At 40.7% G+C, this 24765-nt stretch overlaps 1 protein-coding gene across 1 annotated transcript in view; it reads right to left on the bottom strand.

Moving 5' to 3' along the window:
* LOC124139562 (IQCJ-SCHIP1 readthrough transcript protein-like) overlaps window positions 1-15366 on the bottom strand; it is a 301810-nt gene extending 286444 nt beyond the window's left edge. The window contains exon 1 of the mRNA XM_048391185.1: window positions 15327-15366. The gene's annotated coding sequence lies outside the window, so the exon portion shown is untranslated. The remainder of the gene's footprint in view (window positions 1-15326) is intronic.
* Between the last annotated feature and the right edge of the window lie 9399 nt (window positions 15367-24765).

Raw genomic sequence — 24765 nt, 5'->3', positions numbered from 1 at the left:
TCTTATTATTCCCACCTAATTAATAAATAACATCTATATGTTCCCACCCACATAAATAATATCTAATTATTCCTGCCCAATTCATGAATAACATCTAATGATTCCTGCCCAATTCATGAATAACATCTAATAATTCCTGCCCAATTCATGAACATCTAATTATTCCTGCCCAATTCATTAATAACATCTAATGATTCCTGCCCAATTCATGAATAACATCTAACTATTCCTGCCCAATTCATGAATAACATCTAACTATTCCTGCCCAATTCATTAATAACATCTAATAATTCCTGCCCAATTCATGAATAACATCTAACTATTCCTGCCCAATTCATGAATAACATCTAATTATTCCAGCCCAATTCATGAATAACATCTTATTATTCCTGCCCAATTCATTAATAACATCTAATAATTCCTGCCCGATCCATGAATAACATCTAATTATTCCTGCCAAATTCATGAACAACATCTAATAATTCCTGCCCAATTCATGAATAACATCTAATAATTCCTGCCCAATTCATGAATAACATCTAATTATTCCCACCCAATTAACAAATAACATCTTATTATTCCTGCCCAATTCATGAATAACATCCAATTATTCCCGCCCAATTAACAAATTACATCTTATTATTCCCACCTAATTAATAAATAACATCTATATGTTCCCACCCACATAAATAACATCTAATTATTCCGACCCAATTCATGAATAACATCTAATGATTCCTGCCCAATTCATGAATAACATCTAATAATTCCCGCCCAATTAACAAATAACATCTATATGTTCCCACCCAATTCATGAATAACATCTAATTATTCCCACCCATTTAATAAATAACCTCTATATGTTCCCGCCCAATTCACATAACCACTCTCGGCTTGTTATCAACTGTTTCATCCCCACTGGCTCCAGACTCCATCCGTGGACGTCCATGATTCAACCCTCTTGTCCAGAGTTTTCAGGAGTCTGTAATCTAATTCATCTCATGAGCCAAGTCTGAGTCAAGACCGGTCGGTATGTGTCCTCCAGACAGTAAAGCAAGCAATGTGTTTAGGGTTTCAACTAACACTCGTCAATATGAACAGAAAATGGTGTTTGATTGAATATCACTTTGTGATGACTTCAATGAATGGCATTGCTACAATACTTGATCTCAATCCTGTAACTGATGATCTACGGAGCAGGAAGCTGTTCTGACGTGTAAACAAGCAGGGCTTGATTTGAAAAGACACAAAATAGACTGGATCGCCATAGAGCACAATTTGTGTAGATCGTGACATCCACCATTAGTAATAGCATAATATTTACAGTGCCCTCTCGCTCATATGTTTCTGTCCTACAATATCTTATCCTTGAACTCTGAATACGACTCTGGGTTGTGATTTACCTGCAAGATGAAGATGAAAAGGATCTCATCTTATAAAATAAAAGTACTGTATGTTTGTGTGTGTGTGTGTGTGTGTGTGTGTGTGTGTGTGTGTGTGTGGTGTGGTGTGTGGTGTGTGTGTGGTGTGTGTGTGTGTGTGGTGTGTGGTGTGTGGTGTGTGTGTGTGTGTGTGTGTGTGTGTGTGTGTGTGTGTGTGTGTGTGTGTGTGCACGCGCGCGCGCGTGTGTGTGTGTGTGTGTGTGTGTGTGTGTGTGTGTGTCTATGCGCGTGTGTGTGTCTAGATGTACAAGTACCTTTTTTTAACGTCTTCAAGTATGACGCGGCCAGAGATCGAACCTGACCGACCTTCCGCTCTCCAGGCAGACACTCATTCCACAAGACCATGGAGGAAGACAAATATACTTTTAATACTGGCGTAAACATGTGGCAAGACACAACATTCATTCACTCCATGTACATCAAGTCCATTAAAGCACCCACAGTCTTTTCGAACACACAGACTAACACCACATACAAACTGAGAGCAGATAATCGATACCGGTGTTCCCAGTCAGATCAATGCCCTGTCTCTGCACCAGAATCTAGTCATAGACTTCAAGCAAACTGTCAGCGACTGGTATGTACACTGATGCAAGCAGCTAGGAATCTAATCACACATGAATAACACAATAGGACCATCACACTGGGACAAGTTTCTTATTGCATATGAACAGGACCCGTGAAGATTCCGGGGTAGAATAGGTCTTCAGCAACCCATGCTTGCCGTAAAAGGCGACTAACAGGATCAGGTGGTCAGGCTCGCTGACTTGGTTGATGCATGTGATCGATCCCAATTACGTGGATCGATGCTCATGATGTCAATCACTGGATTGTCTGGTCCAGACTCGATTATTTACAGACTGCTGTCATATAGCTGTAATATTGCTGAGTGCAGCGTTAAACAACAAACCAACCAACCAACCTATCTTATGAACAGATCCTTATAACGCACACGCTAAGATGTTAGGGAAGTTATAATGTCTTTGCACTAAGAACCATTTTTGGCATATGTCCCTGTACAAGTAGATCTGTTGATGAGTGGGACGCCAGAAACAGGCCAGCCATGACGCCAACTTTGTCTCATCTTGTTACCATGGTTACTGTATGTTCTCATTCAGAGGGAAGGTTTGTTTCCGGGACAACAGAAACACATCTAATGTTTGGGGGTTTAAGAAATAGATTGGTCCTCATGCATATTAAAATCGGAGGAAAAAATCATGACAAAATTATATTTTTCATGTGGACTGATTTAGATACTGTAGGTTCCCCTGATGCATTTTTCGGAAAATCATAGGTCATGTTACCATGGTTACAGATATTTGAAATGAGAATGATAAAGATGAGAAGAGTTTTGGGCACAATGATAATACCTCAAAACTTATTCATCTTTATTCATGATCAGTCGGTTGTGTAGTCAGCCAAAAGTACCATGTTAACACAGTTCCCATGTCGAGTACATAAAGGTCCTGTTTGTGCTAAATGTCAGAATCCTATGCCACATACTGAATATCAAATTGCACAATGATACATGAAGCTGTGTCAGACAAATGGTCATAGACAAATGGTAATGGACATTTACAATATCGCTACCTGGCAGCCATGTCGAATATCAGATCATAAACTTAGTTGTTAAGAGGATGTCCCAAACGACATAGAATCAGATTTCTGAACCATATGAACACCAATTGTTTTGTCTTAAATTCAACATTTGGCAAACATCAGTGAGAAAAAAACCCATCCCTGCATGGACACTTCAGACAGAACTTCCAAGACTTAACACTTAAGTAAGATTTACTGCGAATGAAAAATGCTGCGAGTCTCATGACCAGTAGGCAGCCAAAAGACGAAGAATGTCTTCCGTCTGGAGATTACAGATGAAGTCTCCAGCACTCCAGAACCTTGTGTGGCAGAATCTCTATAATCTCCACTTAGGGGGCTTAGTGGGCGTCTCCAATATCAGAGAGCCATGGCTGAGTTGAACTAACACCTCGCAGACAGAGCTTGAGCAGCGAGAGCGGGCTGGATGCATATTGCCCAAACTAGACAAAATATCTCCTGAATCCATGATACTATTCACCTAGCAACAGATTGAGGTTTCATGAATTGTTGTTAGGTAAGTAACTTTGTTTGAAATATGCCTCTGTTTACTGCTGTCAAGGGGTACCCAGTAGGATATCATAATCAATCTCATTAAAATCAGATCTTTCATAGTTCCCGCTGCCGCAAAAGAAAGATCTGAGGACATCCCATTACGGGTCACTTCAGAACGACCTTTCGCAAACTCTGACCGTCCAATGGAATTACTGACAAGAAGTTGAAATTAGCCAGTCAGAAGGCAGCTTTCTCGTGCTTTACGGCACTAATTTCAAATTGGCGACTACGCTTCGAAACATATTTTGACAAATTCTCTCTTAAATTCTTTTTAAACCTGAACAAAAGAACATTCTCGAATGGCTAATATATGGTCTAGATTGTATAGATTCAGATGTTAAGCCCAAAACTATCGTTCGGAATACCCTGTTTTAAAATTTTCGAGGCGGTATGATGAGAAATCACATTCTGACTGTCACTTTCATGATCTGGTAAGCGACGCTCTGATTGGTCGAATGAAAGGTCGTTCTGACGTGACCCCTAATTGGATGTCCTCAGATCTTTGTTTAGCGGGAGAGAGAACTAAGATCTGATTTTAATGAGATTGATATCATAATGTGACTGTAAACCTTCTAGACCCTCATTCAAACGTTTGGTTTGTATACTCCCAATCAAGCTGAGAAGAGGTGAGGTGAGGTGAAATTGGGTTTAACGTCGCGTCCAAGATTATTGCACTTATATAGCGACGTGCATGCACGTGTATGTGTGTGTGTGGCTGCTTGTACTAGTTCGGACTGATGCCGATTTATAGTGCTAGCTCACTGAGATACCATGCCGCAGTTTAACATGAATACCCCACTCAGACACAGTATACTGACTCCGAGCCGACCAGTCCTTGCTTTAGCCCCTTAATGCCGAGCGCCAGACAGGGTAACAACAAGTACAATCTTTTAACGTCTTTTTGTATGACGCGGCCCGGGATCGAACCCTGGACCTTCCGCTCTCCGGGCGACGCTCTACCACAAGACCACGGAGGCGGTCTCAAGCTGAGAAGAGATTCAAGAGCAGGGGTAATAATGTTGTGTATATTGAGCAGCATGTTCGAGGTCACGCTCTTGCAATTTATTATCATAATTGTTATAGTAAAACTAATGACAACCAAGTTTTGTTTGTTTTGTTTGTTTGTTGTTTAACGCCGCACTCAGCAATATTCCACCTATATCACGGCGGTCTGTAAATAATCGAGTCTGGACCAGACAATCTAGTGATTAATATCATGAGCATCGATCCACGCAATTGGGACCGATGACATGTATCAACCAAGTCAGCGAGCCTGACCACCCGATCCCGTTAGTCGCCTTTTACGACAAGCATAGTCGCCTTTTACAGCAAGCATGGGTTGCTGAAGACCTGTTCTACCCCGGATCGACAACCAAGTACACAGTAGAACAGAGATGAGGAATCTCAACACTAATGGTGATCATAAACTGCAGGTGACCGTGTTCCACACTTCAAACAGGCAGGAGGGTAGCCCAGTGGATTAAGCGTTAGCATGTTCAATTCCCAAAATGTCCACGTAGTGTGAAGCCTATTTTAAAGGTCCCTGCAGCAACATTGCAATTAAATTGTCCGGTTAAATATAACACAAATACACATTTCCAAAAGGTGTTGTTGAGCTCAGTCTTGTAACAGTAAGAAATATTGTATTACAAATTAAAGTTCAGAAATATAACTTACTCAAATTACAATTCTGGTAACCCATAATACTCTGACCAGGATATTCATTTGTTGAGAGATCATGTTGATAGCAGCTTCAGGCATAAAATGGTCCAAGCAACGCAAGCTATGGGTGAAGGATAACTTTGGATGTCATCCTGGTCATGTCTGCAGTCAGATGACAGCAACAGATCTCTGGATGGACGTGACTAGCAATTGGTCAGAGACACAGGTAGACCAGTTGTCTAAGGCAGGGCAATATTTGCTGGTTGCATCTCTTTGGCATGCCACAAACCCATGATCATGGGCTTAGATGCCAGAGTAGCTCTGATTATGACCCTTGGTTTGTCAGCACCATACCCGTGCTTGTGGGTTTCACCAAAGCGGTAAATGTCTCAGACCTGCATCTGACATGTCATGATATACTTGAAATAATTTTCTCACTCACTCAGAAACACACGTCCAGTAGATCCATTTTGTACAAAACATGCATGTCATTTGGTCTTTATTTCATGGCAACCATTGTTACTGGCCACCATAGTTCATATTTCATAGTTCATATTTCATCGTTCATATTTCATCGTTCATATTTTATAGTTCATATTTCATAGGTCATATTTTATAGGTCATATTTTATAGGTCATATTTCATAGGTCATATTTTTAGTTCATACTTCATATTTTAAAGTTCATATTTCATAGTTTATATCTCATAGTTTATATCTCATAGTTCATATTTTAGAATGTTCATATTTCATAGTTCATATTTCATAGTTCATATTTCATACTCCATATTTTATAGATCATATTTTTTACTTCATATTTTATAGTTCATATTTGATAGTTCATATTTGATAGTTCATATTTCATATTTGATAGTTCATATTTGATAGTTCATATTTGATAGTTCATATTTCATGTCTCATGTCTCGCATAAGGAAACATTTAAAAAATAAGTGTGGCATTATTTTCATTTCAATGTTGGAATTTTCACCAACATTTCCTGAATACCCTAGACTTACTTTATGAACCTAAAACCCCTGTATGCATCAGGAAAAATCATGCATCCATACATTAACGATATTCATTTCAAATATTCATAACAGTAGTAGCCCCGAAACATCATAACAAAGAATAAAGAAGTTGTTATCCATAAAAACATTCATGTCTTTATGTTCTACCTACTTGCCTGTCAATGACTTGATATCAAATATTCATTTTAAATATCCATTTATGACATTCATTTAAACTATTCAAAAATTCATTTTCAAGCAAGGCAAACATAACAGGCTGCATCACTTAATGGTGTCATAGGAATCCATGCTCACCCAATTCAAATATTCAATTAAAATTCACAACACATGAATAAACAAGCCTGTTGAATGTGATTCATTCTTGTCAAGGAGTTCATGGATGCAGGCATCTATAACAACTCCAATGCAGACAGCCATGAATTATTAATCGCCACTAAGCAGGTGCCACTGATGCCACTCCAACCATGTTTCTGGGATTGGAGGAATCGGCAGTTTCCATAATATCCATCCCACAATTCCCCAGTGGTGCTGCACAGCATGCTGACACACAAAGGCTTTCAATTAAATTCTGTTTAACATTCCACCATTTTTTTCAACCAGTTTGGGATAAAAGCAATAACATCCACAAGTAAGGATTTTTAATTTTATGCATCAGTCCAAATAACCAGTCAGAAAAAATGTTTCACAATGCTCTTCAGAAAAAAATGTGTTCAACAAAATATCTTTTGAATGTGGGCGGTGGGGTAGCCTAGTGGATAAAGTGTTCACTCATCACGCCGAAGACCAAGATTCCTCAGATGAGTACAATGTGTGAAGCCCATTTCTGGTGTCCCCCGCCGTGATATTGCTGGAATATTGCTAAAAGTGCTGTAAAACACTCCTCACTCACTCACTCACTCACTCACTCACTCATGGATAAAGGGGTACTGAAACAAATGTAGTTGATTTACTATCACAGATTTCTTTCTATGGGCACATGATGAAGGACAACTGGTACCAAGTATTATCTGGTGTCCAAATAATTAGGAGTGAGTGAGTGAGTGAGTATGTTTTTACGCCACTTTTAGCAATATTCCAGCAATATCACGGCGGGGGACACCAGAAATGGGCTTCACATATTGTATCCATGTCGGTAATCGAACCCAGGTCTTTAGCATAACAAGTGAACGCTTTAACCACTAGGCTACCCAACCGCCCCCAAATAATTAGGAAGTCCAGCTCAATGTCTGGGTTGGACTAGGACACCCACGAACTATTATGGTCATGGCCATAAGTAGGTTTTTCAATATGGTTCAAATAAACTAGGGTGTCCTCATTGGAGGGAACAAGCATGTGATGAAGGTTCAGTGGTTTTTTTTAAGAGATGATATTTACTTTTGTCAATGGTCATCTGACAAGTAGGCCCTGACTAAAGCTCACTTGAATTTCAGTCAGCTGAGCTGAAGAGGCATCCCAGCACCATATCAGAAACAAGTGTCCCTTTAACTGCATCAAAACACACACAAGATGCCAAGGCTCTAACAAATATAGGTGAGGTGAAATGGGGTTTATCGTCGTGTCCAAGATTATTGCACTTATATATGGACGTGCATGCACGTGTGTGTGTGTGTGGCTGCTTGTACTAGCCCAGACTGATGCCAATTTATAGTGCCAGCTCACTGAGATACCATGCCGCAGTTTAACATGAATACCCCACTCAGACACAGTATACTGACTCCGAGCCGACCAGTCCTTGTTTTAGCCCCTTAATGCCGAGCGCCAGACAGGGTAACAACAAGTACCATCTTTTAACGCCTCTTGGTATGACGCGGTTGGGGATCAAACCCCGGACCTTCCGCTCTCCGGGGGACGCTCTACCACTAGACCATGGAGGCGGTCTTCTAACAAATATAACAGAAAGACAGATCAATAAAGAAAAAGGCTGCAGCTGAATATCAGAAACAAGTGCCCCTTTAACTGCTTAACAAACAAGAAGCCAATGCCATTACCAAACTGTATGGAGTGGGTACTATACAGAACAGTCGATAATTATTGCCTTTCAGGAACACAAAACTTTCAGTGAATTGTGATGGATATGCTCAACACAGAAAGTCGAACACATCCCACATATCCATCACAAACCAAACATAGGATATAGAGAATCTCATCCGAGTGTCTTTTGATATCAAATATACATGTATCAACGAGTGTTGATATATTTGATATCAAAAGACACGAGGGTGAGATATCATTTATCATCCAACATCATTCTTCCAACTTTTTCAGTTTGTAGACAGTAATAAGCAGTGTCTTAGGTGTAAAAAGTACTGCTAACAGCTTCAGTAGCAGAGCCATTAGTGATGTCATTTGATTGTGATGTCATGGTAACAAATGATGTCACAATGGACTGCAAAGCATTGTGATGCAATTTCATTGCAGCGATATCTACAATGTAGATACCGCTTGATCTCACACAAGTGATATCTGGTGTGGGACCCAGTTTTGGCTGATAAAAACTGTTATCGAAAAACATTGATTTTCAAGAGAATGCCAACGTTAAATGACCTTCAGTTGAACATCTCCCACATCAAGCCCAACACATAGAACATGTCAATAAAAAACTCAAGACTTGATAAACTGTAAACGACAAACACTTTCACCCAAAGCAAAGACACCATCACCGGTATTGATCAAGCTGAACAGAATACAGCTCCTCAGTTCTTTAATCATTTAAAATACATTAGCAGAAGTCCCACAAATGCATGTAATTGCTGCAACTCTGCCAGTATTAAACCGAGACTTCTTGGGCAATATTCGTCAATTCATGGTGCTCTTGTGAACCAACACTGGACTTTATGGCGATGGCCGATTTAATGCTCACACATCAGTACCGGGGAATCAATACCCAGTAGAAGTTCCAATAGTGAAGGTCTGGCCATCACATGCTGGCATCGGTAAATTCGTGGCGCCAACACTGGGGAAGACGGTTTGAGGGTGGGAAGACAAAAGTGTGTGAAGTGTTTGGAATTCATGGATGTGAGCAGGTCTTCCCGAAAAAAGAGGAAAAGTCTAGGGGGGTCTGGGGTCATGCACTTATAGGCTAAAAGACTACAAGGCTAAAAGACAACTTTATCTTAAAAACAAGCCACCATCTGACTCTGAGTATTTACAATTTCTGTGTGACGCCACACCCCACGTTATAGTGCAAGGATTCGTGATCGAAAATGTATGATGTTTGCAAACCTATGCTGCTGAAAGCTCTGATCGAAAACATAACAATTCGCGACAGTTGTCCGGTTTTCGATCATATTTTTCGGAGTGTTTCTTTTTTAATATTTGATTATATTTTCATGGGGAAGATGATTTTTTTCCGCGGACTACTGTTTTAAAAAACACGATTTTCCGCGTTTCCAGGAATTACAGATCTACTGTAAAAGTTGACATTGATTTCCATGGTAACAGTTATGGAATTGACCAGGCTCAGTTCAATACAGTGAAATCTCGTTATTCTGGACACTGTTAATGTGGAAAGCCCACTTTCTTGATGATTCTGGTAGGACCATTGACATGAAATTTTGAAACAATGACTCATTAATCCAGACAGAATAGTACTGGAATCACCAGGTTTTTCAACTCTTCTGATCAAGACACTATCCATGTTTCAGAAAGGATTCCATGGAAATGGAAATATAATTACACAGACACCTAATTTTTAAAGATATGAAAGCTAGCTGTAGGGCTTAGAACATGAAAGCTTTCCCAGACCTCTTTCACGCTGACTAAAAGCACAGTTAATGTCTTTAATAGGAAAATAGAAAATATGTACTTTTTCCCTCAAAATACATCCAGCACTATATTCAATTACAAAAAAATCCATCTCAACTGTGTTCACTATCACAAAACTCAAAGGAAAGAGGTTGTGGGAGATCCTATAAGGATATTTTCCCATTTCCAGAATAGACAATTAATGATATATAACACACATGGATTGTACATAACAATGTCTTAGGGAGTCGTCATAGCAGCATTTCACGCAGTCTTATGCAGAACACAAACATACAGACTGAATCACACAGCAAACACCTGATACAGGTTATTTTTAAGTTAAAAAATGGCAAGTGATTCCATCGCATTTGACTGGCTAACCAAGTATCATATTTGTGTGAATGTTTCCGTGAAGCAAATTAGGCCACGCCCACTTGCGAAATCTGTCACTGAGAGAGAGTAATAGTGAGTGAGTGAGTGAGTATGGTTTTACGCCGCTTTTAGCAATATTCCAGCAATATCACGGCGGGGGACACCAGAAATGGGCTTCACGCATTGTACCCATGTCGGGATTCGAACCCGGGTCTTCGGCGTGACGAGCGAACGCTTTAACCACTAGGCTACCCGACCGCCCCGAGAGAGAGTAGTTGCTCTGGGCTAAAACTGTTTGAGTCTACTGGCCCAAATTTGTATTTTGCATTACTTTCAGCCCATTTTTGTCTTTTTATACAGATTAATATAAGCTGATGGAACAAGAAGGGAAATAATTTGACTGGGATCAGGCTCCGGACTGGCTAAAATTGCTGACAGATATAGAAAGAAGAGGTCTCACATATTGCATCCATGTGGGGAATCAAACTCAGTCATCAGCCTACCTAACTGCACCGCTGGGCTACTCAACCCTCTGTGTGTGAGTGAGTGAGTGAGTTGGTTTTAACACCGATTATAACAGTATTACAGTTATATCGCGGCGTGTCAGCCTAATGTGGGAGGAAAGCCCGAAGTGATGCAGGTCTCAGACGTTTACTTCTTCGGTGAAACCCACAAGCACGGGTATGGTGCTGACAAACCTAGAAACATAATCGGGGCGAACCGGGATTCAAACCCACAATCATAGGTTTCTGGCGTGCCCAAGGGACGCAACTCTGCACAGCGAATTGCAGCACCTTAGACGACTGGGCCACCTGTGCCCTCCATCTGTGTGTGAGAAAGACAGATCTAGTGCTAAGAGTTGGACAGATAATCACAATCATTTCATTAACAGGCTTAAACTCAAATGTATTCAATATTATTAACCCAATAAAATACCACCCAACCCAACAAAATTAAACATTAGGTTTATGCTCTGTATCCCAGTAATGGGCAGTAGAAGTCATATAAATGTGTACTTCATGCAATAAATCTTCAATCAACAGAAATATTAGCAATTTAGCCAAAAATGTCCGCTCCCATCCATCAAGCTTTATTGACATGCCACCTGACAATGATCTGGACCTGAAATCCTTTCAGTCCTGTAGTACCTAGCTGTGGCATGGAGTATCGGAAATATAATCAAGTTACTCCATGCAGGGGTGTTATTCTCCTTCCACTGTATTCCATGTCATATTAGATAAATCAATAATCAATGCCCACCACTCAGAGGTTTAAGTGGGACAATGGCACGGGAACAATCAACAGTGGAACTGATATATACTCAGGGAAAGAAATAAGGGAACATTGTTAAATGACAGTATATTTTAGTGTTTAACAATGATTGTAGCTGTGTTTCATTGTTTCTGTTGAGATTAGGTAGACGTTCATTGCAATTGTGTTTTGACAGTGATCAGTCATCAGGAAGTAACTACATTTTGATGCTAGTGTAGTCTGGTATTCGTGTTGACGTATCTCATGCATTTTTTTTACATCAAAACCAGCTTTCATGTGAGGATCGCTCATCATACCTGCCTAGCCCATCTTTGATGCTTGACCACTGTCACCGCTAGGTGAATATATATTGTTATCACTGACTTTTGCTATCACCACTGTATTTTTTTATTTGATACTGACCACTGCCATCATATTATTTATTGAATAAATACCCCTGTATTGTGTACTGCCATTGTAATTGCTGTGCAGTAATTAGTATTGATTTGTAAACTTAGTGAATTTGGTTATATATTTGTTGATTGTGTACCACTTGTTGGTTGTTTGATGGTTTCACACTAAGTTCTTTTATGTACAGATTTCTGGATAAACATGATAAAGATATTGTTTCTATTTGGGAATCACCACGTAACAACATGTAAAAGGAAGCAAGATGACTGACCTTTATTTGGCATTGCTTTGACACGTCACTTTGTTTGTATTCTTCTTTGTGTACTAATGTTGTTGATATGATGTGTTAATGATGTGTTGAAAACAGGAGCAACCTTTCTTCTTCCATAAACCTATACCGTAGCCCATGTGATAATATTATTATAACATTAGTCTTTCTTACAGACCCTGATACAAATATATATCAAATACAGCCCATGCAAGTCTATAATGTTTGGCAAGTCTAGATCACTGCAGTATCTGAAAATGAAGAGAGTCACTGGGCTCCTTTTTATTATATTTTCATTAAGATAACTGAACAACTGTTTTTTTATGTACGATATGTTCATTTCAGAGACTAGATTTTAGTCTATTATAACATATACATGTACTATTTTACATCTATTTATACCATCAGTATAAGCAAGGTTTTATGTTGACTTACAAAAACGGGAATCCCGATGACCCCAATAATTAATCATAAGGGGCCTTGCAGGCAATATGAGGGTCCTGTACAGTAATGAAATGGTGAAGTGTACTGTACATCTTGATAATTACTTTAGGGCCTGGACTGAATCAATGATCATGTGGACAGGGGTCATGATTGATGGACGAAATGACAGACACCCACAACTGTTCTTCATGCACTGTAGGTGCAATGAATATTACTGCGTATCCCTCGGGCTTTCAGTAATTTCTTTTTCTGCATCCAATTTCAACATTTGTGTGTCGCGTAAAACCCTGGGTATATGTAATTTATCATCCCAAACTGGCTCCCACAGGAGATATCGCTAGGGGGCGATCAAGCGATATCTACATTGTAGATATCGCTGCAATGAAATTGCAACACAATACTTTTCAGACCATTGTGATTGGTTACCATAACGTCACAATCAAATGACATCACTAATGGCTCTGCTACTGAAGCTGTAAGCAGTGCTTTTTACACTTAAGACACTGCTTATTACAGTCTACAAATTGAAAAAGTTGGAAGAATGATGTTGGATGATAAATAAAATCTCACCCTCGTGTCTTTTGATATCAAATATATCAACACTTGTTGATAAAAGTGGAAAGACTCCTCGGCAAGCCTCAGAGTTTTACCACTTTCATCAACGGTGTTGATATATTCGATATCAAAAGACACCTGGAGGACATTCTCTATTTATCCTATAATACTATTATGTAAAACACATGTTCCCTTATTTCTTTATAATCAGTGTATGCTATCAACCGTTACCAAAGTCCATGTGATATTATAAGACATATATTGCAGCATAATCCCTTATTTATTTTTTATGAGTATATGCAACTCATCTTTTATCGCAGTCCATGAGATAATATTATATTACACATACTGCTACATGTTCTCTTATTTATCTCTATATGTAACTTATCAATTACCACAGACAGTCCATGTGACCTGAGACCTGCATCACTTTGGGCTTTCCTCCCACATTAAGCTGACACGCCATGATATAACTGGAATACTGTTAAAAGCAGTGTTAAACCCAACTCACTCACTCACTATGTGACACATACATTAACCCGAGTAATTATCTCCCGTACATTGTTCATGATGCCATCAACATTTTTATGCAACACTGTAATAATAGAGTGACCTAGGTCAACTCAAAGATGTGCACAGTCAAGTATCCTCCCTAATATCACAACGGGTAATATATACAAGTTTGTTTATTGCTTAACGCCAAACTTAGCTATATGGCAGTGATCTGTGTAGCAGTAAGTCAATATATCTAATGTGTTTACATTATAGCATGTTCCACCAGTGCTTTGTACACAGTTATTATAGCTAGTTGTTGTACCAGCACTGTACTGTAGATCATTGGGAGTTATTCCCCTTTAGTTGATTAAACATGGCTATAAACCAGACATGCGCTTTTGACTCACTAGAAAGTTGAACCTTCTAAACAGAAGTTCCAGAAGTCAATAAGACCATTACAATCTGTACATAATCAAGTCTGGACCAATCAATCCAGTGATTGATATCATGAGCATCGATCCACACAATTGGGATACAATGACATGGATCAACCAAGAGCCTGATCAACCAAACCTGTTAGTCACCTTTTAAGACAACTCCACAAGCATGGGCTACTGAAGACCTATTCTAACTGGGTGAGGTGAGGTGAAATAGGGTTTAACGTCGCGTCCAAGATTATTGCACTTATATAGCGACGTGCATGCACGTGTATGTGACTGCTTGTACTAGTCCGGACTGATGCCGATTTATAGTGCTAGCTCACTGAGATACCATGCCGCAGTTTAACATGATTACCCCACTCAGTCACAGTATATTGACTCCGAGCCGACCAGTCCTTGTTTTAGCCCCTTAATGCCAAGCGCCAGGCAGGGTAACAACAAGTGCCATGTTTTAACGTCTTTTGGTATGACGTGGCTGGGGATCGAACCCCGGACCTTCCGCTCTCCGGGCGGACGCTCTACCATTAGACCACGGAGGCGGTCTATTCTAACCGGGATCTTCACGGGGTAATAATAACATATACAAGAACCTTCGCATATCCTTATATTGACGATAATATGAGTTAAGGTAGTAAGCAGCCTCTCAGGTTTCTCGTCTAGCCAGGAAACATTCGCTAAACATGGTACCTTTAAATGAACCACCCGTCTTCAACCAGTTCTCTGGTCTAAAGGTTACAGTCCCTGACAACTGATCAGGAGGTTGTGGGTTCGATTCCCATCTTCCATAACAAAAAGGTTCAAATCTTGTCTTCGATTTCAGAACACTGGACATTTGTAATACTAAGTCCAAAATTCATCTTCTACTACAAGAAAAAGTAAAACCTTATACCTGGTTTTACTAATACCAGGTACAACCTCATACCTGGTGCAAGGTCTTACTAGAAAAAGTAATACCTCCTAAGAGGTTTTTGCAAAGAAACAAGTAACGCCCAAAACAATGGACAATATCCATAGGACCATAAGTGTTGGGCAAACCCTGTCATTAGTTCGAAGCCATATCTTACCTTGGGCAGAATTTCCTTCAACACCCCTGGATGCAATGCCTGCAAGACAAGAGGACAACAGTCAGTACAGTAGAATGCCAGTCAAACAGGAAGTGACGTCATCCGTGGTCACATGGTCTACATAGCTCCTACATTCTGTACATACTCAACTCAAAGTGAGTCACTCAGATACTATTATTTTCATGTTTTTTAACACTCCAGGGGTTTGTTTATCTAGACCTGCTCAGAGGCAGATATTTGGGTTCAAGTCTACAGCAAATTTCAGTGAAATTCCCAAATTGGAATTGCAAATTTCCAAAGTCATATAATACAGGAATACCTAATGTTAAGCATATAGAGGCTTTGTACTTCACTGACCACTTTGAGCAAAGTAACTATTAGTTTGGAATCCTAGACAAATTCCTGCACCTTTACAAACCTCCCTATGAATACAATATAGTTGGTCTCTAACTGTCTAAGAAGGACGAGTCTCGGACGTTCCAAACCACTGATAATACAATTCATGAATTTCATTGAATTGAAGTTGCTTGGCTTCTAACCATTAAGAGTTATGGCCCTTCAATATAACATATCTGGTTGTGCCGTCATTTGGACAGGAAAATGATAACATTTATGCGCCTTTTGTGTGCAGTTGAGAGGCTCAAATTCAGGATTTTTTTTACATTATTTTTCAAATACCAACGTTTTAAGAACAAACCAAACAAAAACATTTACCGGTAATCGCCTTTACACGACACTCAGCAATATTCCAGCTACATGACACAGTTTGTAAATAATTGAATCTGGAGCTGACAATCCAGTGATTGATATTAGAAGCAACAATCTAAACTGGAGGTGCAATGACATAGAATTTGCCAAGACTCTGAAACTGACCACCCTATCCTGTAAGTCATAGAACCAGCATACATTGCCCAGGACCAATTCTAAACAGGAACTCACGAAGGACGAGGAACTGGTGACAAGCGACCTACTTGCATAGCCTGCCTGTTGCGGTCCATCCGATCGTCCCTCATCTGCTTGTAGTCAGGCTGGTCCAACTCTGGCTGGGGACCCACATCCAAGGAGGGGTACGACTCCGCCATTCTCACTGCGCACGATTGTGTGGTCACTGTTTCTCCAGTATCTCCATGAGGGTAAATCTGGAACAAAACATCCACAAATGTTATCTTATGAGATACTCCAACCACATGTCACAGCTAAAAGTAGATCCATCACATTGCCAAATATAAAATCACGAAAAGATCATTAAAGATGTTCAAGGCGACAGTGAGAGTAAAACTGCTTGTTCGAGGACAAGCCCCACGCTACATGCATCTGCTACACGATGATATGGCGGTTGAATTGTCCTGAGATTTAGAAGGAGCATATCACCCCTTTTCCTTCTCGGTTTTAATGCCATTTTGAACTGTATTCCAGCTATGTCCCTGCATGTCAGCTTACTGTGGATAGAAAGCCTGAAGTGATGTGGTGCTCAGAAGTTAACCACTTTGGTGAAACCCACAAGTAGGGGTATGGTGCTGACAAACCTAGAAACATAATCAGGTCGAACCAGGATTCAAACCCACAATCATAGGTATCTGGCGTGCCCAAGGGAAGCAACTCGGCATGGACAATTGCAGCACCTGAGACAACAGGGCCAAGATGCATATCAAATAGGGCTGGGACGAATCCAAATTTACTCCCCGAGTACCCACCCCTCTATTACCCGACCCTACCCGGGTACCCACTCTAGGTCTTAAGAGATAGGTACAAAATGTCCGATTGGTCATTTTGTTATCATGGCATTGGCAAAACGTATTTAGATACATGTATTAAACAATCTGGTCATGCATTCTCTGAAGTTGACTCAAGTTATATCCTTATTCAAAGATATGAAAAGTCAGAAGGAATGCGAACATTTGTGACTCGTAGTGTAGCCATAGAATGATAGAGTTCTGGATACTTTTTTGTCATTGAACAATATATCACGTGACTAACCACGGGTCCAGGTAATCCTGTGGGTACCCGGGTCCACCTCAGTACCCACCTGACCCGGGTACCTGGGTTACCTGTCCCAGCCCTAATATCAAACATGAAATGTTTGTAGTTCAACACTGACATCAGCAATATTCCAGCTGGACCACACAAGCTCGTAAATAAAGTCTGAACCAGACAAACCAGTGAGTGATAGCATGAACAACGATCTAAGACGTTGGGGCATGATGACATGCAACCGGCCAAGTCACCAAGACTGACAATCCTCTACTTTCAGTGGGTTCCTATTTCTTCCTAATCTAACAATCACAATAAATCGACATGTACAAGTCTCTTCAATAACTGACAATATGTTTGGCATGTTTTGCCCCAATCCTGATTTGTTTTTTCATAAAATGTAATTTATTTCTGTTAAACTGGGTGGGTACATTATTAGTTAGTCATCTAGTTATAAATCATTCTTTTGCATGTGCAATATTATTCATTTTTATTATTATGGTCTGATCATTTTTTTTACTTTATTTTTCATGGTGGCAATGTAAAATGTGTAAGGAGACAGTTTGGATGGAAGCTATATTTGTATTTTTCTCAACGCACATCTTGTTATAAACTGACAGGTGTCATTCTTGATTCGAAAATCAATAGATCAATAATTAATTAATATTGTTCATTGCTTTTTCACATTAATTAACAAATATCACATTCACAATTAAAGAGATACACACTTGAACCTTTTCAGTAAGAAATCTTAAACTTAGTACACTGAAGGGATTTGTTCAAAGGTTCAATGAGTCATCTGGCATATTAAAAATGTATTTTATCTTGTCCTGTGTTTTTTATGAGAAATGGTTCCAAGTGGGCACGATCACGCTCGCTATAAACCTGTGTGACAATACGATTTCCACATCCCGCAAAATCCCTGTACATCAATGACACAAACATTGTTTATTCTGTCATTGTGTTGGAAACAACATCACAGACTGACAACAGTTCGTAAACCCAGCATCGGAATCCGACATCGGAATCCCAAATATTCCACCGTTTACCAATCATAAAAACAAAGCTCTGGTATGACTCATCACAGTACGCACGTTAATGTTGTTTTCGTTCATAAAATGTGGGAAAATGCGATAAAACCATGTTGTACAAACCCGCGTCTATTTTCCAGATTCAGCTGTCACTCTGCACGTGTGTTTTGAACGGTCGTGATGATAATGACAACAACGATGGCCGACTTACCGCAACATCAAGCAGAGCTAACATTTCATAGCAGGTGCCCGTGGTAGTTTCGAATCCCGTGGCGCGAAATATGACATAACATATGTATCTACGTATCATATAATTAGTAATATATTATTTTAATCGATGACCGAGTGGTGGCATTGTGGTACACAGTACGAAATCTTGATTAAATGTTGATTAAATTGATCGTAATGTTCATTAAAGTTAAAGTTTAAGTTAGACATAATTATGAGTAATAGTCTTTACCCGTGAAGATCCGGGTTACATTTGATCTTCAGTTACCAATGCTTGTCGTAAGATCCGACTAACGGGATCGGGCGGTTGTTGCCTTGGTTGATGCATGCTACCGTATCCCAAATGTGTGGATCGATGCTCATGATGTCAATCACTGGATTGTCTGGTCCAATTAACATACAGACAGCCGTTATATAGCTGGAATATTGCTTGAGAGTTGTGTTAAACAACAAATCGCATTCATTCACTTAACATGGCCACCGTTTCCAAAGTGTGTGGATCGATGATCATGATGTCAATCACCGGATTGTCTGGTCCAGACTCGATTATTTACAGACCACCGTTATATAGCTGGAATGTTGCTGAGAGTGGTGTTAAACAACACGCTAAATAAAGACAAAATAATCGCATTCATTCACTTAACATGGCCACCATTTCCAAATTGTGTGGATCGATGATCATGATGTCAGTCACCGGATTGTCTGATCCAGACTCGATTATTTACAGACCACCGTTATATAGCTGGAATATTGCTGAGAGTGATGTTAAACAACACGCTAAATAAAGACAAACAAATCGCATTCATTCACTTGACATGGCCACCGTTTCCAAATTGTGTGGATCGATGATCATGATGTCAATCACCGGATTGTCTGGTCCAGACTCGATTATTTACAGACCATCGTTATATAGCTGGGCTATTGCTGAGTGCGGCGTTAAACAACAAACAAACACATCTTATTCATTTACTAAACATGGCCACCGTATTCACGATTTCTGCATTCAAGTAACGTTTCTTGAGTACGAGAGTGGGCGAGCTGAATTTTAACTGTAAACATTGAAACAATACTATCAAGGCAAGCGGAGGGTCAGGGAAAAGAGATGCAGGCTGCAAACATTGACACCAACGACAGTCTTGCAGCACGCTTTAGTGTGCACCGCACTCAAGGGCGGATCCACCATATTTAAAAGGGAGGGTTCCGAACTATTAAAATCGTCTCTCAGATAATTTTACTGCCTACAACATACTACAAATCCGCCTTCAACATACTACAAATCCGCCTTCAACATACTACAAATCCGCCTTCAACATACTACAAATCCGCCTTCAACATACTACAAATCCGCCTTCAACATACTACAAATCCGCCTACAACATACTACAAATCCGCCTATGACACGTGATGGGGATATCCGACTATAACACATGATGGGGATATCCGACTATAACACTTGATGGAGATATCCGACTATAACACTTGGTGGGGATATCCGACTATAACACACGATGGGGATATCCGACTATAACACTTGATGGGGATATCCGACTGTAACACTTGATGGGGATATCTGACTATAACACGTGATGGGGATATCCGACTATAACACATGATGGGGATATCTGACTATAACACTTGCTGGGGATATCTGACTATAACACTTGATGGGGATATCCGACTATAACACTTGATGGGGATATCTGACTTTAACTCATGGTGGGGATATCTGACTATAACTCATGGTGGGGATATCCGACTATAACACTTGATGGGGATATCCGACTATAACACGTGATTGGGATATCTGACTATAACACTTGATGGGGATATCCGACTATAACACGTGATTGGGATATCCGACTATAACACGTGATTGGGACATCTGACTATAACACGTGATGGGGATATCCGACTGTAACACTTGATTGGGATATCCGACTATAACACTTGATGGGGACATCTGACTATAACACGTGATGGGGATATCCGACTATAACACGTGATGGGGATATCCGACTATAACACTTGATGGGGATATCCGACTATAACAAATACCAAGTCGAGTCATGTTGTTGAGTACATTCGCGATAGTTCAAAAGACACGGTGTGCTTTATTTAAGAATTGCCTTTCACTTTGTACAAGTGCATTGAAGTGTGAACCTTCACAGGGTAATGTCCAAACTATATGAACGTTATTCGTGTTTGAAATTCCCAAGAGGTTGTCCAGTAATGTGGAAGTAGTCCGTTAGTGTTTACGTCATTTTAGTACTCAGCCTACTGAAAAACGTTTGAACGTTAAAATGTGTCTTTCATACGCTTATGAACTTCAGTTTCGCGTTTATGTGACCATCTCTCGTCCAATGGAACAGACGTATGTAGCGTAAACTTCACATCACAAACTTAATACAGTTTTTTTGTAAATGAAATATGAACGACGGTTTCCGTTATTTGATAACTCAAACAGTATAGAAGCGTCGTAAAATATCGACGCAGTAATCTATGCAAGCATGTATTGAGGTGTCTGGAGGGTGGAGACCGTAAAGCATGCAAGCATGTATTGAGGTGTCTGGAGGGTGGAGACCGTAAAGCATGCAAGCATGTATTGAGGTGTATGCAGGGTGGAGACCGTAAAGCATGCAGGCATGTATTGAGGTGTCTGGAGGGTGGAGAACGTGAAGCATGCAAGCATGTATTGAGGTTTCTGGAGGGTGGAGACCGTAAAGCATGCAAGCATGTATTGAGGTGTCTGGAGGGTGGAGGCCGTAAAGCATGCAAGCATGTATTGAGGTGTCTGGAGGGTGGAGAACGTAAAGCATGCAAGCATATATTGAGGTGTCTGGAGGGTGGAGACCGTAAAGCATGCAAGCATGTATTGAGGTGTCTGGAGGGTGGAGACCGTAAAGCATGCAAGTATGTATTGAGGTGTCTGGAGGGTGGAGAACGTAAAGCATGCAAGCATGTATTGAGGTGTATGCAGGGTGGAGACCGTAAAGCATGCAAGCATGTATTGAGGTGTCTGGAGGGTGGAGAACGTAAAGCATGCAAGCATGTATTGAGGTGTCTGGAGGGTGGAGACCGTAAAGCATGCAAGCATGTATTGAGGTGTATGCAGAGTGGAGACCGTAAAGCATGCAGGCATGTATTGAGGTGTATGCAGGGTGGAGAACGTAAAGCATGCAAGCATGTATTGAGGTGTATGCAGGGTGGAGAACGTAAAGCATGCAAGCATGTATTGAGGTGTCTGGAGGGTGGAGACCATAAAGCATGCAAGCATGTATTGAGGTGTCTGGAGGGTGGAGACCGTAAAGCATGCAAGCATGTATTGAGGTGTCTGGAGGGTGGAGACCGTAAAGCATGCAAGCATGTATTGAGGTGTCTTGAGGGTGGAGAACGTTAAGCATGCAAGCATGTATTGAGGTGTCTTGAGGGTGGAGACCGTAAAGCATGCAAGCATGTATTGAGGTGTCTGGAGGGTGGAGACCGTAAAGCATGCAAGCATGTATTGAAGTGTCTGGAGGGTGGAGACCGTAAAGCATGCAGGCATGTATTGAGGTGTATGCAGGGTGGAGACCGTAAAGCATGCAAGCATGTATGGAGGTGTCTGGAGGGTGGAGACCGTAAAGCATGCAAGCATGTATTGAGGTGTATGCAGGGTGGAGACCGTAAAGCATGGAGGCATGTATTGAGGTGTCTGGAGGGTGGAGAACGTAAAGCATGCAGGCATGTATTGAGGTGTATGCAGGGTGGAGACCGTAAAGCATGCAAGCATGTATTGAGGTGTCTGGAGGGTGGGGACCGTAAAGCATGCAAGCATGTATTGAGGTGTATGCAGGGTGGAGACCGTAAAGCATGCAAGCATGTATTGAGGTGTCTTGAGGATGGAGACCGTAAAGCATGCAAGCATGTATTGAGGTGTCTTGAGGGTGGAGACCGTAAAGCATACAAGCATGTATTGAGGTGTCTGGAGGGTGGAGAACGTAAAGCATGCAAGCATGTATTGAGGTGTCTTGAGGGTGGAGACCGTAAAGCATGCAGGCATGTATTGAGGTGTCTGGAGGGTGGAGAACGTAAAGCATGCAAGCATGTATTGAGGTGTCTTGAGGGTGGAGACCGTAAAGCATGCAAGCATGTATTGAGGTGTCTGGAGGGTGGAGACCGTAAAGCATGCAGGCATGTATTGAGGTGTATGCAGGGTGGAGACCGTAAAGCATGCAGGCATGTATTGAGGTGTCTGGAGGGTGGAGACCGTAAAGCATGCAAGCATGTATTGAGGTGTCTGGAGGGTGGAGACCGTAAAGCATGCAAGCATTTATTGAGGTGTCTGGAGGGTGGAGACCGTAAAGCATGCAGGCATGTATTGAGGTGTCTGGAGGGTGGAGTCCGTAAAGCATGCAAGCATGTATTGAGGTGTCTGGAGGGTGGAGACCGTAAAGCATGCAATCATGTATTGAGGTGTCTGGAGGGTTGAGAACGTAAAGCATGCAAGCATGTATTGAGGTGTCTGGAGGGTGGGGAACGTTAAGCATGCAAGCATGTATTGAGGTGTCTTGAGGGTGGAGACCGTAAAGCATGCAAGCATGTATTGAGGTGTCTGGAGGGTGGAGAACGTAAAGCATGGAGGCATGTATTGAGGTGTCTGGAGGGTGGAGACCGTAAAGCATGCAAGCATGTATTGAGGTGTCTGGAGGGTGGGGACTGTAAAGCATGCAAGCATGTATTGAAGTGTCTGGAGGGTGGAGACCGTAAAGCATGCAAGCATGTATTGAGGTGTATGCAGGGTGGAGATCGTAAAGCATGCAAGCATGTATTGGGGTGTCTGGGGGGTGTAGACCGTAAAGCATGCATGTATAGAGGTAAGTATACTGTACCATAGGGTCATCGAGTGGAAGGGGTGACTAGAGAGATAAATAATAAGGATTCAAAAGACATACTAGGAAAAAGGAAGTCCAAATATTTTAATATACTGTAAGCGAGTGAGTATGGTTTAAGGCCGCTTTGAACATTTACAGTATTCCAGCTGTATCTCGGCGTGTCAGCTTAATGTGGGACGAACTGGGATTCTCTGCATAGCGAATGTAGACGACTGGGCCATCTGATACACTGTAAAGACAATTTTACAATATTCTTCGAAAGAGATATATAAAAGATCACCTAATAGCAATGTCACCGATAAACGCCTTTGCAATTATTCTGACGGCAAAGAACGAATCTAATATATCAAATCTTTCTCCATATATTAAGCATGCATTAGCCAAAAGAAATGAATTAATCAAACAACGTGTATATCCCAATGTGTAACATTTAGGATTGTATTTACATGCGGAATTCTCTCTTGTATATGGGCCGGAGGCCTTTTGTACAATGAACTTCTTTTGACTTTTTGACTTTGACAGGGATAAAACAGATTGCGTTTGTAAACAAGAGCGCCAGCCTTTAGGGCAGGACTGGTGCATATCGGGCGTGTATTGTGTTGATGGGCTGTGAACACACTACTCTAAAACATATACTTGTTCTTTACTTGCGATTCTGTAATTTGTATACTTCATGCTGTAAAAAGATAAATAAATGTTCTTCAAGATGTGCATGATACATACTGGAAAATCTCATATATATTCAAACCTTTAAACAGTCAATGCTCTTGATTATCCAGATTATTATATTTAATTCTATTATGACAAATTATCTTGATCCAATCGCCTCCATAGATTGGCTTGGGACGTGGCGTTACGGTCTCCATCGGTCACCAGCAATGATGTTTCTAACAGTTGTTGCTGGAACTTTGTTTATTGTGGTATTTTATGTCGATTTTCCCTCTGATCTTCATGAACATCCAATCTAACATCTGCTTTTGAACCCTTTGGGTTTATGAAGATGGATTTTTTTATAACCTTTCGGGCAAAAGAAAATATACACCAAAATGTTTTTATTTCAGTCAGAATTTATTAAATACAGACTAATTAAAGCGTAGAGTACTGTTCCAAATTTCTGCTTGAAAAGAAGCAGTGGGGTAGCCTAGTGGTTAAAGGTTCCATTGTACATGGGTACAATGTGTGAATCTCAATTTTTGTTGTCCCCCGCCGTCATATTGCTGGAATATTGCTAAAAGCGGCGTAAAACCATACTCACTTACGCTGCTTGTAAACTTGCTGCAACTGCTATTTGTCGTCTGTGTACCTCGGTAATAAGAAGCTGTTGGGTTTGCCAACATA

Source organism: Haliotis rufescens, unplaced genomic scaffold, assembly GCF_023055435.1.
Source record: "Haliotis rufescens isolate VD_foot unplaced genomic scaffold, xgHalRufe1.0.p SCAF_9, whole genome shotgun sequence".
NCBI classification, from domain to species: domain Eukaryota; kingdom Metazoa; phylum Mollusca; class Gastropoda; order Lepetellida; family Haliotidae; genus Haliotis; species Haliotis rufescens.
The sequence above is the reverse complement of the archived record's forward strand: the minus strand, read 5'-3'. Positions and strand labels throughout refer to the sequence as shown.